This window comes from Salmo salar, chromosome ssa06 (genome assembly GCF_905237065.1).
Source record: "Salmo salar chromosome ssa06, Ssal_v3.1, whole genome shotgun sequence".
Lineage (NCBI taxonomy): Eukaryota > Metazoa > Chordata > Actinopteri > Salmoniformes > Salmonidae > Salmo > Salmo salar.
In genome coordinates, this window is record NC_059447.1 from 37,736,193 (window position 1) to 37,749,708 (window position 13,516).

General features: G+C 43.3%; 1 protein-coding gene across 3 annotated transcripts in view; it reads left to right on the plus strand.

The window, feature by feature from the left end:
- Positions 1-172: 172 nt before the first annotated feature.
- The window catches only part of rhbdf1a (rhomboid 5 homolog 1a (Drosophila)), a 47,632-nt gene continuing 34,288 nt past the window's right edge, over positions 173-13,516 (plus strand). Inside the window, exon 1 of one of the 3 annotated variants that reach the window (XM_045720517.1) lies at positions 173-515. The gene's annotated coding sequence lies outside the window, so the exon portion shown is untranslated. The remainder of the gene's footprint in view (positions 516-13,516) is intronic. The other 2 variants (XM_045720514.1, XM_045720516.1) reach the window with 2 other exon arrangements.

Sequence of the window (13,516 nt, forward strand, 5' to 3'; positions counted from 1 at the left end):
ATGTCATATGATTTCTCTGGATGGGCCAATGTCTGGGTAGTGCCAAATGAGAGCATACATGATTTGTTACTATCCTGTCTCTTTAATATTTTTAAACCTGATCTCTTCTTAGTCACGCCCGTCAGCCGGTTAGCGCCGAGCGCGGCAGTGGCTGCCCATGTAAACCGATTGGCTGGTGGCTTTGACAGTCTTGTCCTATGCTCAAGGGCGGGGTTCTCGGTCGGTGAAACTGAATTACCGGCCGAAGAAAACTTACCCTTGTTGAGCCTTGCGGTGTGGGAATGCGCTGGACACTGCCTGTGAAAATAGGATCCCAATAGACATATCTGGGAATGTCTTAACGTGTTGTCACTAGTTCCAGGATATAGAAAAGGACTCTTGTTTGACTCGAAACAAATTATTATTTTTCCTTCTCAGAATGAAGTGACATCACATTTTAGTAACTGGGATCTGAAATCTTTACAACCATATTTTTTTCTCCACAACGGGAAACATAGGATTTGATTTTGATAAGGGTAAGTTTATTTGTATACTACATGAATAGGCTGGGTTTAGAGTGCTAGGCTATATAGGATTTAAAACATCAGAAATAGAATGTTAAGAAGACGATCCGGAATAAGCAATCTGTCCCTCAGTCTAGTGTGCGCATGGTATGATCGATAGCCTACTCACACGATCCAAAAGGAATGTATCGAACGAATTGTACTATTTGATATTGGAACCTGTTTTGAATTTCCTGGTTCACATGCATTTGTGCTGTAGGTTGCAAAGATCTACGTGTATCGCTATACAATATAAGACCTTTCATTCGTTTTGCATATTTGTGATTGTGAATGACAGCTTGTCATCACCTCAATACCAGTGCTTCTATTCTATAAATGTGTGTCATTTCCGCGAGCGCCTATAGGCTTCAAGACAATCCGGCATGTTCATTTGTAGCATAGTAGCACGCCCGGTCTGTAAAGGAGCACATAGCGAGGTATTACTACATAATATGACTGCTATTACGCAGGCTTACACCTTAGGTCTTTTTGTCAGGTAATGAATGTAACAGTTCTCCTCTGATAATGTTTCTCCTGGAATAAGTGGGTTCAGGTGTTTTCTAAGAAAAATCATTGGAATACAATGATTATGGCTGTACTCTTTCACCTCGTACTCCAACGATTGTTCATGACGACCATGATCAATATTCTGTTATGAACTATTGATAGTTATTATTAGGTAATTGATTGCTTGTTAACATTTTCATACATGTCATGAATGCAATGCCACTGTTTAGACTCCACAATATAGCATAGGCGTCTGCCTCCACTGTGCTACCAGATCAGTGGACACTGTACCATAGCCCCCTGTCTGCAACAGGAATGAGAGATGTATTCAAATGAGTTATTTTGGCAAAGTGAGAGGAGCAGCATGCCAGACAGCATGCCAGGCAGCCAGCACATGGCCATCCAGAGGATCATCATGAGGACTGATGTCATGACACAGATACAGCAGGCAGGGCCATGATGTGTGATAGTGATGCTCATGTTCATCCTCTCTTACCGTTCCAGCTGGACCGGAGGTACAGGGAATGTTTCCACTGAGAAAGAGACTGTGTGTGTGGTGGGGGGGGGCTGTGTGTGTGTGTACCGTGTGAGGCGTGTGTTGAGGAAGGTGTGTGGCATTTTGTTTGCCATACAATCGAGAGAGAGTATTCCTCGGAAAAAGCGAGGGGTTCTGGAGCTGGCATTGAAGAGAGCAGGTGGGAATGGGCCAGCCAGCCAGGCCTGGGTTGGTTGGTATGTGGGTGTAGCAGGGTGCTGCTGAGGGGGCACACTGGACTGTAGTCATGCCCACACGAGTCATGGTGCAGTATCTGTCGATCTATCAGTCAGTCTTGCTAAGTGTGCAACACTCACTCACTCTCTCTCCATGTGGTGTTGTTTTCACTTGGGTTACTGGGTTGAACCGGGTTCACCCTCAGGAGTCCTGTTTTGAACCCACCAGACGTTGCCAGACTTGTTTCGGTCTTGTTTTTTTTTTTTATCTTTAGGGGAAGGACACAAGCATGGTAGCATGCATGCATCTCTATTATATGTAAGGGCTTCTAAGGCAGCCATGAGGTTGTGTTCTGTGTAGGTGTTTGTTCTAATCACCTCATGATGATCATGATGAAAAGCTGACCAGTCTTCAGATGTGGATGTGTCATGGCAGATCCTCTGCTGCTCCGTCCGGTCGATGAGATGATGCAGCCCCTTGGTACGAAAAAAAAAAGCTATTGCATATTTCCTGGAATGATCTTCTTGTTTAACGTGATCTCAGAGCATTTCGTATGATTCTGTACGTAAACCCAAGACACTCTATTTAATATGATATGTTACATTTCGTATGGTATGTATTCATTTGTGGATGTCCATCATCCATTTCGTACAATATTTTATGAATTTGCAAAACGTACAATATGTTACAAATATGTTACCGACACGCAACCTTTGGGCCCACCTACCTGTCGCCGACCAACCACCCTCCTTTCATTTTTGCCTTAAGTAACTTCTATCTTATGTAATTATACCAAACATAACATATCATACGTTTACTATGTTACATCTAGTCTATAAGACCAGTCTGTCTTGTTATGAAACTACATTGTTCTCTCCCATACCCTTCAGGTATTTACCCTAGTCTCTGTACAGTTCTCTCTGTCTGTCTCTCTCTCTCTCTCTCTCTCTGTCTCTGTCTCTCTCTCTGTCTCTCTCTCTCTCTCTGCCTCTCTCTCTCTCTGCCTCTCTCGCTCCATCTCTCTCTCTTGTTCTCTTTTTGTGTATGTGTGTGTGTGTGTGTGTGTGTGTGTGTGCTTCTCTAAATCACCCCAGGCTGCCTGCTGCGGCTTCAAAAGGCCTTGCTACATCATGTGAGACCCAGAGATTATAATCATGTAGCGGTGACTATGGCGTGTTATAATGCCATTGGGATGATGTAATAGCTAATTATTATTGCTCTCTTATTAGTACTTACAGTGTTAGTATTAACCAAAGTAATATCAATTGTTGAAGAGAATACCTTTTCAACCACAGGCATATCTGTGGTTGAAAATGCTTTACCCTTTCGGGTTAATTGTAGAGTTAGTGTGGGGTAAATCCTAACACGGAACTCTCACGTGGATCACACACCCAACACTCACCACATGTATGTGTATCCATATCTCAAATGAGGATTCCTCTGTTTGTGGAAGCATGCTTGTAGTTGTAAAATATAGGGCAAAGCAACAGTGTCTCTTGTCTTGCAGTTAAACATGTCAACCAACTTGGTGAGCAGCTTTAGTAACAATAAGTGGGGTGTTATTGCTCAGTAGATCAGTTAAGAGTGTTCCCACTACGGTGCTTAACAAGCATGGCAGGTATCGTTTCACTGAAGAATAATGGCGAGAGAAGAACAATTTACTGCCTATGCGCTCTCTTTGATCTGGGCCCCATTGGTGCTTGCTCAACCACTACCGTCAATGACTTTGATGTGCTTGTAGTCGGTCTGGAGTTCGTGTCAGATTGTGTCAAGGCTTCAGGAATGGTTGATAAGCAAAAACAGACCACTCTTTTCAGACGTTGCGAAAATGATTTGTCGCGTCGATCTATGAACCGTGGAGAATATGCCGAGGTGATTACGCTTTATGTGGAATACTTGTGAACAGGAAGATTTTTTCCTCATGCTGTCAGACACTGAAAGCCATACATGCAAGCAAATACACAAACCTTCACATTAGTTCCCAACAGTCACAATGAATCAAAACTCATCAAAACCAATCCCCCACCATTTTGTGTCGTGTGAGGGGTTGGCGTAGCCATGGAGGCTACTTGTTTGTATTCACAATCGTCCTCCCTCGGGTGTCTTGAGTTTGGCCGTGTATGAATAAATGGAACATTGCTTTGGTCTGTGAGTTTCCTGTCAGTGTTCAGGCCTTGATTATGTGAGTCCCAGGAAAGCAGCCGTGAAGCAGCTAACTGTAACCCTCCCATTACATCTTGGAGGTGGCATGTAGGGCCAGTGCTGCAGAAGCTGGGCCCGGCCAACAGACAGGACTGCAAACTCAGTCAGATGTGATGTAATGCTGTAATGCTATTTCAGGTCTACCTCTGGTCTCCAAGGCTCTGTCTGCCAGCAAGCCATTCTGCCTGCTCCTCTCTCTCTCTTAGTCCCCATGTTAGCACCTCATCTATCAAAACTCAGCCATGGCCTATGTTGGGATCCACAGTCCGGAATCCCAAGAAACTCAAATACCGATGTTTCCTGTTATGACTTCAGGGCAGAATGTGAACTTCCTTTAACTGAATATAGGGATTAATATAGATTGTTTTATGTTATTTGTTTTAAGCTGATTTTAGGTGAGGCTTAGTCTGATGAGATGAAATTTAGGGCATGATCCTTGCAGCTGGGGTTTTTATGGATTCCATTGGTTGTTGTTCTCAATGGGGTGGCGTCTGCTCTGAGACTGGTTAACCCGGCAGCACTCGTCATTCTCAGGACTATGGGAATGTTGTGGGTGCTCCCACCAAGCAGACTAGAGCTCCAAGGAGGAGGAACTGCTCTGTGTGTTTTGATCTTCCAGCTTTGTGAAACTATAAGGGTGTTTTTCTTTTTCACAGATAAAAAAAAGGGGTCCATAGGAACGTATTGTTCCATAGCTGTTGGCATGTGTATAGTGCAGATCCTTACCTGTGTAATATCTCATAACACAGAGTTTACACAACAACTCAAAATCTCTAGTCCAATTCAGATCCTGCCATTCAAAACAGATGAAATATAGGCTTGATTTTTTTTAATGGTTGTCAAGTGGACAGTTAGTGGAACTATTGTCAGTCTTGTTCTTTTTCGACAGGAATCTTGAGTGCAGGACTAAAAATAACATATACCACATTCAGCACTTTTCCTCGCCTTTTTGCTAGGAAGTGGCCGTTCTAATGTACACCCACACAGTCCGTTATTGCAAAATCCTCAAGAGAAATCTTTGTTTTTCAGTTAGAACCCATTAGTACAGGTCTCTACTGTCAGACTGTCCATAATGTTAGCTTACTACACTCACTATCTCTTTAAAAGACTGAATGGCCAGACAGACACAAGGATTGGAGAGGGACAATTATAGTTACTATCGCAGGACTGTTATAGTTGAGAGCACATTTTTAAATAGGGCGGCCTGCCTTCTCCGACGCTATCTTTGGCACAGAAAGCCGTCAGACCCTAGTGCAGGGATCATCAACCAGATTCAGTCACGGGACAATTTATTTCTTGAGCGGATGGTCAGGGGGCTGGAACATAATTACAAATCATTTGTAGACTGCAAATTGACCGCAAGAAGCCCAAACAAAAATGATACAATGACCATGAGTTTCACTATCGTGAATAAGTTGACTGAGAAAGTTACAGATGCAGAAATATCATACCCCTAAGACATGCTAACCTCACACCATTACAATAACAGGGGAGGTTAGCATTTTATATCATACCCCTAAGACATGCTAACCTCTCACCATTACAATAACAGGGGAGGTTAGCATTTTATATCATACCCCTAAGACATGCTAACCTCTCACCATTACAATAACAGGGGAGGTTAGCATTTTTGTGGGGGGATGATATTTATGCATCTGTAACTTTCTCACTCATCGTTATTCACAATACCTTCAGGACTATCCGTAATCATGGTAGCATTAACGTTAATGTAGAAGTGTTTAGAAACATATTCTATTCTGATTTACAATAAAAGTGACTCCAATGACACAATACATTATTTACCATTCATTTCTATTGGGCACAAAATAATCTGAAACACAACCCACAACCAAAACAAACCAGCAAATGCATCCAAAATGTTTGTAGATTCACAAGCTTGATGTAGTCATTACGTGCTATGAATATGGGACCAAATACTAAACTTTTGACTACCTTAATACACATATTAGTGAATTTGCCCCAATACTTTTGGTCCCTTAGAATGGGGGGGACTGTGTACAAAAAGTGCTGTCATAACTGTTTACCCGATATGGATAAAAATACCCTCAAATTAAAGCTGACAGTTTGCACTTTAGTCATTGTATCATTTCAAATCCAAAGTGCTGGACTACAGATTCAATAGGAGACAAAATTCTTAACCGTCCCAATCATTTCAGAGGGGACTGTATTACTCTCTATTGTGCGTGGGAATACTTTGGAACAGATTTACATAATGAAGATCACTTGGAGCTGATTTGCTGGTGTTTTTACAGCCTTTTATGTCCAACAGCAAAAACTACTTTTTTGCTTAGTAAACTTGGGGGGGGTCAAAGAAAATCACCCAAGGCCCAAATTCGGCCCATGGGCCGCCAGTTGGGAAACCCTGCCCTATTAGTGTATCACGCGGTAAACTCAAGTAGACTGTTCCCCTGCATGGAAGAGCACACAGAGTCATACACAGAAATATCTGGACAGTCTCAACCAACAGTCCACACCACCACCTCCATCACATACCTTGGGCCCAAGTCACTCTGTAACGGAGTTTCCAAGAAATGAGGGTGTTCTTTTGGAACAGCTCTGTGACTTGGCCTTGCCTGGCCCTATGGGAGGAGGTGGATCCAGGAATGACTAATGATAACTGACAGGGAGACAGCTTGGATCACTCCGAGTGCACTTCACATTATACTGAAACTTGAAGCACACTGCTACACTTGGACAGAAGGTTTGACATTTCCAGTTTCAAAGGACCACCATGGTCCCTTACTTGCTGTAAGGGAGTGTGTGCCTTGGTTGTTCTTGTTAAAGCACTCTGAAGTAGTGAAGTCGTCCAAGTGCTACAGCACAGGAAGGTTCTGTAGTTGAACTGTTCTGTTGTGTTTTAAGATCTTTGTGTCACAACGATTGAAATTGCGGATGACGTCATCCTGTAATTCTGCTTGTCCTTTCCGTTAGTTTGCTCTCCTGTTCTTGTCTGCTGCCTGTCCTACACTTCAGATCCATGACAACTCTTCCATCCATTGGCCAGTTGTCAGTGGTTGTGCTTGGCGTTGCCTTGTATTGGAAGAGGATGTAAAGCCTACCAGTGATGCCAGTGTTGCCACCCAGTTGATCACGTCACGCACTGCAATAATGAAGCCGTCTTCTGGATTCTTCTGGTTGCGAGCACAGTAGTGAAGGACATTTGCATGTAGAGCAGCGATTCAACAGAAAAAGAAATCAATGAATAGAGTCTGTCAGGTTCTTCAGTCTGGGGACGTAACCCAGATACAGTGAGTGAAGTTGGTTCTGCTGCTGTAGGGGTTGACTAATGCACACTCATCACCACCACTCTTTCTCCTAATTACTCAGTCACACCATAACCTGTTACCTGACTGATGAGGGTTTATTTGGATTATCTCACAATGACGAGCACACCTGGGAAGCTGGGATATGTGTCATCCCTTGTCCCCCCTTATCTCCTCTGTCATCACATTGAGCTCATCTCTGTGGAGGAGTCTGTGTTTTCCTGAGCCCAATCTACAGGGTGAGGACTGAGGAGGCCCCCCTCAGCCTACTGTATCTCCCATGGGGTCTGCCCCAGCCATAGCCCCAGCCTTCCTGCGCCTGTGTTTGGGAGTTTCCACTACTCTCTGTGCAGCACAGCTGGCTGCAGCAGGCACGTCCGCCCCTGCTCTCTCTCCCCGACCCCTCAGACCTGAACCCTGGCTGGCCTCCCTTCAGATGATCCCCCAGGTCCAGCTTCACTTCCTCAGAGATGACTTGATGATAGAGGATCCTATGGCACCTTGTTAGATTAAGGGAATAAGATGTAAAGATACAGGTGAGGGGCTTGTCTGAAACAGGTCAATCAAATGTTATGTGTGGGGGAGATTCCACGGCATGTGAGAGCTGAGAGAATGGCCAAATGTAGCTAAAAAAGATCACTAAAACAGAGATGGTTAACTTATTTTTCTCCTCTTCATCTAATACAGTGCACATATTAAATACTGAGTGATATGAAATACAGACATAGCGTCTAAACCGCTTTGACATTGTCATTGTAACGTTTTTATCTTATTTTCACGGTCTGTTGATGGTGTTCAGGAGACTATGACGCAGTGTATCAAGCACAAAAATACTCACTTGTGCTATTTATCTCTATTAATACAAAGTTACACAGGACAACAATAATGTTCCTTATTTTAGTAGAGGCTTTAATAAGAAACCCTCACGAACTCCAGGCCTAGAGGTTTACTCTATAAGGGTTGGAAGTTCAGAGAAAAAGATCATAGCAGCAGTATAGTTGAGAGTGCTGCTTTTTTCACACACAGCAACTAGTTTGGGCAGAGCGTACATGTTGAAGTTGATGAATGTGGGAATGTGGGACTTGTAAACAGGCAGTCTGGGTGGCTGGCTGCCTGGCTGCCTGGCTGTGGGAATCAGAGCACATGTTCAAGGTGGAAGTGGAGCACCAGTCTTAGTACACCGCATGGCAACAGCGATACACCTCGAAGACTCAACCACAGGAAGAAAATCACTTCCTCTTTCTACCTTTTGGGTTTGACTATATTGAAGAGTCTCACCTGTTCCGCTTTTATCCTCTTATCTCCCTGGATATCTGCGATGTATTACAGATGAAAGGGATTTAAATGTTGGAGGGTTATGAAACTCACCCTGTTGAGACATAACACCGGAGGGATATATATATATATATATATATATATATATATATATATATATATATATATATATATACTACCGGTCAAAAGTTTTAGAACACCTACTCATTCAAGGGTTTTTCTTTATTTTTACTATTTTCTACATTGTAGAATAATAGTGAAGACATCAAAACTATGAAATGACACATATGGAATCATGTAGTAACCCAAAAAGTGTTAAACAAATAAAAATATATTTTATATTTGAGATTCTTCAAATAGCCACCCTTTGCCTTGATGACAGCTTTGCACTCTTGGCATTCTCTGAACCAGCTTCACCTGGAATGCTTTTCCAACAGTCTTGAAGGAGTTCCCACATATGCTGAGCACTTGTTGGGTGCTTTTCCTTCACTCTACGGTCCGATTCATCCAAACCATCTCAATTTGGTTGAGGTCGGGGGATTGTGGAGGCCAGGTCATCTGATGCAGCACACCATCTCTCTCCTTTTTGGTAAAATAGCTCTTACACAGCCTGGAGGTGTGTTGGGTCATTGTCCTGTTGAAAAACAAATGATAGTCCCACTAAGCCCAAACCAGATGGGATGGTGTATCGCTGCAGAATGCTGTGGTAGCCATGCTGGTTAAGTGTGCCTTGAATTCTAAATAAATCACAGACAGTGTCACCAGCAAAGCACCATCACACCATAACACCTCCTCCTCCATGATTTACGGTGAGAAATACACATGCGGAGATCATACGTTCACCCACACTTGTCTCACAAAGACACGGCGGTTGAAACCAAAAATCTCCAATTTGGACTCCAGACCAAAGGACAAATTTCCACCGGTCTAATGTCCATTGCTCGTGTTTCTTGGCCCAAGCAAGTCTCTTCTTATTATTGGTGTCCTTTAGTAGTGGTTTCTTTGCAGCAATTCGACCATGAAGGCCTGACTCATGTAGTCTCCTCTGAACAGTTGATGTTGAGATGTGTCTGTGAAGCATTTATTTGTGCTGCAATTTCTGAGGCTAGTAACTCTAATGAACCTATCCTCTGCAGCAGAGGAAACTGGGTCTTCCTTTCCTGTGGCGGTCCACTTGAGAGCCAGTTTCTTTCATAGCGCTTGATGGTTTTTGCGACTGCACTTACAGAAACTTTCAAAGTTCTTGAAATGTTCTGTATTGATGTACCTTCATGTCTTAAAGTAATGATGGACTGTCATTTCTCTTTGCTTATTTGAGCTGTTCTTGCCGTAATATGGGCTTGGTCTTTTACCAAATAGGGCAATCTTCTGTATACCAACCCTACCTTGTCACAACACAACTGATTGGCTCAAACACATTAAGAAGGAAAGAATTTCCACAAAATTAACTTTTAAGAAGGCACACCTGTAAATTGAAATGCATTCCAGGTGTCTACCTCATGAAGCTGGTTGAGAGAATGCCAAGAGTGTGCAAAGCTGTCATCAAGGCACAGGGTGGCTATTTGAAGAATCTCAAATATAAAATATATTTTGATTTGTTGAACACTTTTTTGGTTACCACATAATTCCATGTGTTATTTCATAGTTTTGATGTCTTCACTATTATTCTACAATGTAGAAAATAGTAAAAATAAAGAAAAACCCTTGAATGAGTAGGTGTTCTAAAACTTTTGACCAGTAGTGTATATGTCAAAGGTCTGGTTGGAGTCACTCTGTGTAGAAGATTAAAGATCCATAGTACACATCCTCAACAGCTACTGTGTAAGTGACTGTATATGTGTTGAATAGATTGAGACCTCAGATTGTTGCCTCCAATTGTTGAATTGCCTTGTTGCCATATGGAGACGGGTACTACATAGCAGCAGTGTGCTGTAGTAGTCTGTGTGTTGTAGTAGTCTGTGGTTCATCTATGGCCCCTGCTGTGATAGGGGTTACAGCTGAAAGATGGCACGTGTCACATGCTCTGGGACATTCCATCCCCTGTCACTTGGCTTTAAAACCACCATCCCATGCCCTGCCTGTCCTCTGCTCAAGCACTAGCAGTGAGTGCTCTGCCCCTATCACTAGCTGTAACATCCCAGAGGAAGCCCCCAGTCTTAATATTACGACTGGTCATCGCAGGTATTAGGCCTCAGACCCTGTTTGTTGTGATGCTGGTCAGGAAATCAATTCCTTCGATCTGCTTGTGTGTGTTATTTCTCATTTGTGTACACGTTTCACCAGAAACCGCACGTCTGCTGAACCAGTTGAGGTCACTTCCTTCCTTGCAAGAATGTTCTTGGTTTGAGGAAGTGATATCGTGAAGGGTACGGTGTTCTTCAATACATATTTGACTCACTCCAAACCCAATACATATTTGACTCACTCCAAACCCAAAACGAATGAAAGATAGAGAGAATAGAGAATTGTTAATTAACCATAAAGGTCAAGCAAATCTGTATGAAGGGATTAGAAGAGGCTTTGAATCATATTACAATCACTGTAGAATTCCCTTCGGAATAAAACTAATTACCAAGTAGTGAACGTTTTAATATAATATATGAATGAAAGTTTTAGTAGTAAATGGATAAATTAATGAATCCATGGGATTATGAATGTCATTAAATTAACCTTTCAGTATATGCCTATGTTTTTAGGACATAATGGTGAAGCTAATTTTCTCTGGCGGTTTGTCAGACCTGGGTTCAAATATTATTCAAAGACTAAACCTGAGTTTAGTAAACAAATACTGTTTGTTCTGATGGTGTGTCAGTTGATCCCTCACCCCAGCAGACAGACAGACAGACAGACAGACAGACAGACAGACAGACAGACAGACAGACAGACAGACAGACAGACAGACAGACAGACAGACAGAGGGTGGGTGTTCCTGCCAGTCCCTCCCTGGCCAGTTTTCAGGAGGTTTGACCTCATTGGCTTTGATTGGAGATCAGAGGGCTGATTTGGACAGGCCAAATGCCCATTCTCTCCCCTGGCTAAATCCGTGTGTAGTCTGGCTAATTCCTTTGTCCCAGAGCAACAGGCCACACTTCGTCTGCTCTCCTCAATAGAGACAACAGCTTAGATTTCACACTGCATGGAGATGCCAGACAGAGCTGACGGGACAGGACAGAGGGAGGAGGGAGGGGTGGCTGTTGTTCTCTACTGTGGTATTTGGAGGGAAGGAATGCCTCATGGCCGGTGTTGGGATGAAATTGATTAGTGTGTGTTGTTTCTGTGGCTGTGCGCGGTGGACGTTGTGGAGAAGTCTCCCAGACAGCAGTGTGTTTCCTGCTTTCCCATTTGGAGGTCTCTTCAGCTCCTCCTCTCCTCCCCACTTCCTCCCAGCACGTCTTAAATAAGCAGTCATCTGACCTCTCCATGCTGGTGGTCTCTCAGGGAGGATGTGAGGTCACACAGTTGATGGCGTTTCTTTGTGAAGTATTTTTACTCGTGTTGATTGGCCAGAGCGTAGAAATAAACCTAGGAGTGCCCACAGTGAGTAATACGGTGGTGACAGGCCGTATCACCTCCAGAATACACCGTCTGAAGGACTTCATAACAAGATACGCTGTCTGTCCGATACAACTGGAGTCTGTCCACATTTACGCCCTCCTAACCATGATGGGGTTAATGAACTCAGGGCACACAGAAAAGTCATTAGCTAAACACAGAATTTGCTGACACCCCAGTTTTGATCGATAAAGGAATGAATCCTTCAGTCAGTTTGGTTTTCCCCTTCCTTCTCTCATGTTGAGGAGGAATTTTGGACCAGTCTCCACAACAATGACCCTCCTTCAGCCCCATGCGCATCATCAGCCTGATGCCCAGCACACAATGCAGCCTTTTGTAGGCGGGAGCGATTCAGGCTGATATCATGCTGGAAACTATTTAGATGGGGATCACATGTTGTTTGGTCATGCTGCCGCTGAGTCCCCTCTTAGCTCACTTGGCTAACAGGAAGGGCAGCTTCTGACTGCTTTCTACAGACAATAAGGCGCTTGTTTAGCTAGTTTGGGGATGCATCGGGGAGCCTCTCTACGGGGGATAGTAGTGGAAGTGAGACGTTCTGCTTTGAGTTTGTTTTCCTTTGTTTTGTTAAAGCTGCCCAGTCTCTCAAGAGGATGTAAATCCATACAGACACTTCTATGTCCAACGGTGAGAGGTCAAGAGGTCAAACACGCTAAAATTCGGTCGCTAAGTCAAATGCTAATTTTGTTGATTGACTGATTATGGAGAGAGAGGGCTGTTTCAGATTTGCATGCTGTGGCTCAGCCAGTGGTTTCCCTTGCCCTGTCAGGCCGGTTTCACAGCAGTGTTTTGAATTTGTGAATAAGTAAACTGTCAGTGCAGAGAGCGGAGAGACAGTTTTTTATTTATACACATGTAATTATTATTTATTATGGAGTGTAAAAGTGTCATGTTCATCTATCATGAAAAATGGAGTAATGTTATTACTTGGATTACCCTTTTGGCATTTTGAGTAACAAGTTATGCTATTGTCGTTATGTAGGCTAACATTTAGTTTGACAGAAGATGGTGTCAGCATTGTTCTACTGTAGACGTTATCTTGTTAAAGCACTCAACCTCAGTTAAACCAACTCAGCTTTAAAGGTTCATGTTGATAAATGGTCATGGTTGAACTAGTCCAATCACACACCTCCTCTGTGTTTTCAACCTTTGACCCAGATCTCCTAGTTCCCGTTAAAATGAGGTCATGTCCCTATAAGATGAGGTCACGTCCTTGTGAGTGTCATGCTCATGTTCATTTTATTATCTCCGTTCTTTACTCTGCTCTTTGTCCCCACAGCATTCCTACCCATCTCCAGGCTGTTAAATACTGGAAACTCATAGATATACCTATTACAAGGCTGTTATACAGGCTACATGGAGTAGCTGTTGCCATGGTCACACCCTGTCCTCCAGACTGCAGTGGTCTGGGGGGTGGATGTCAG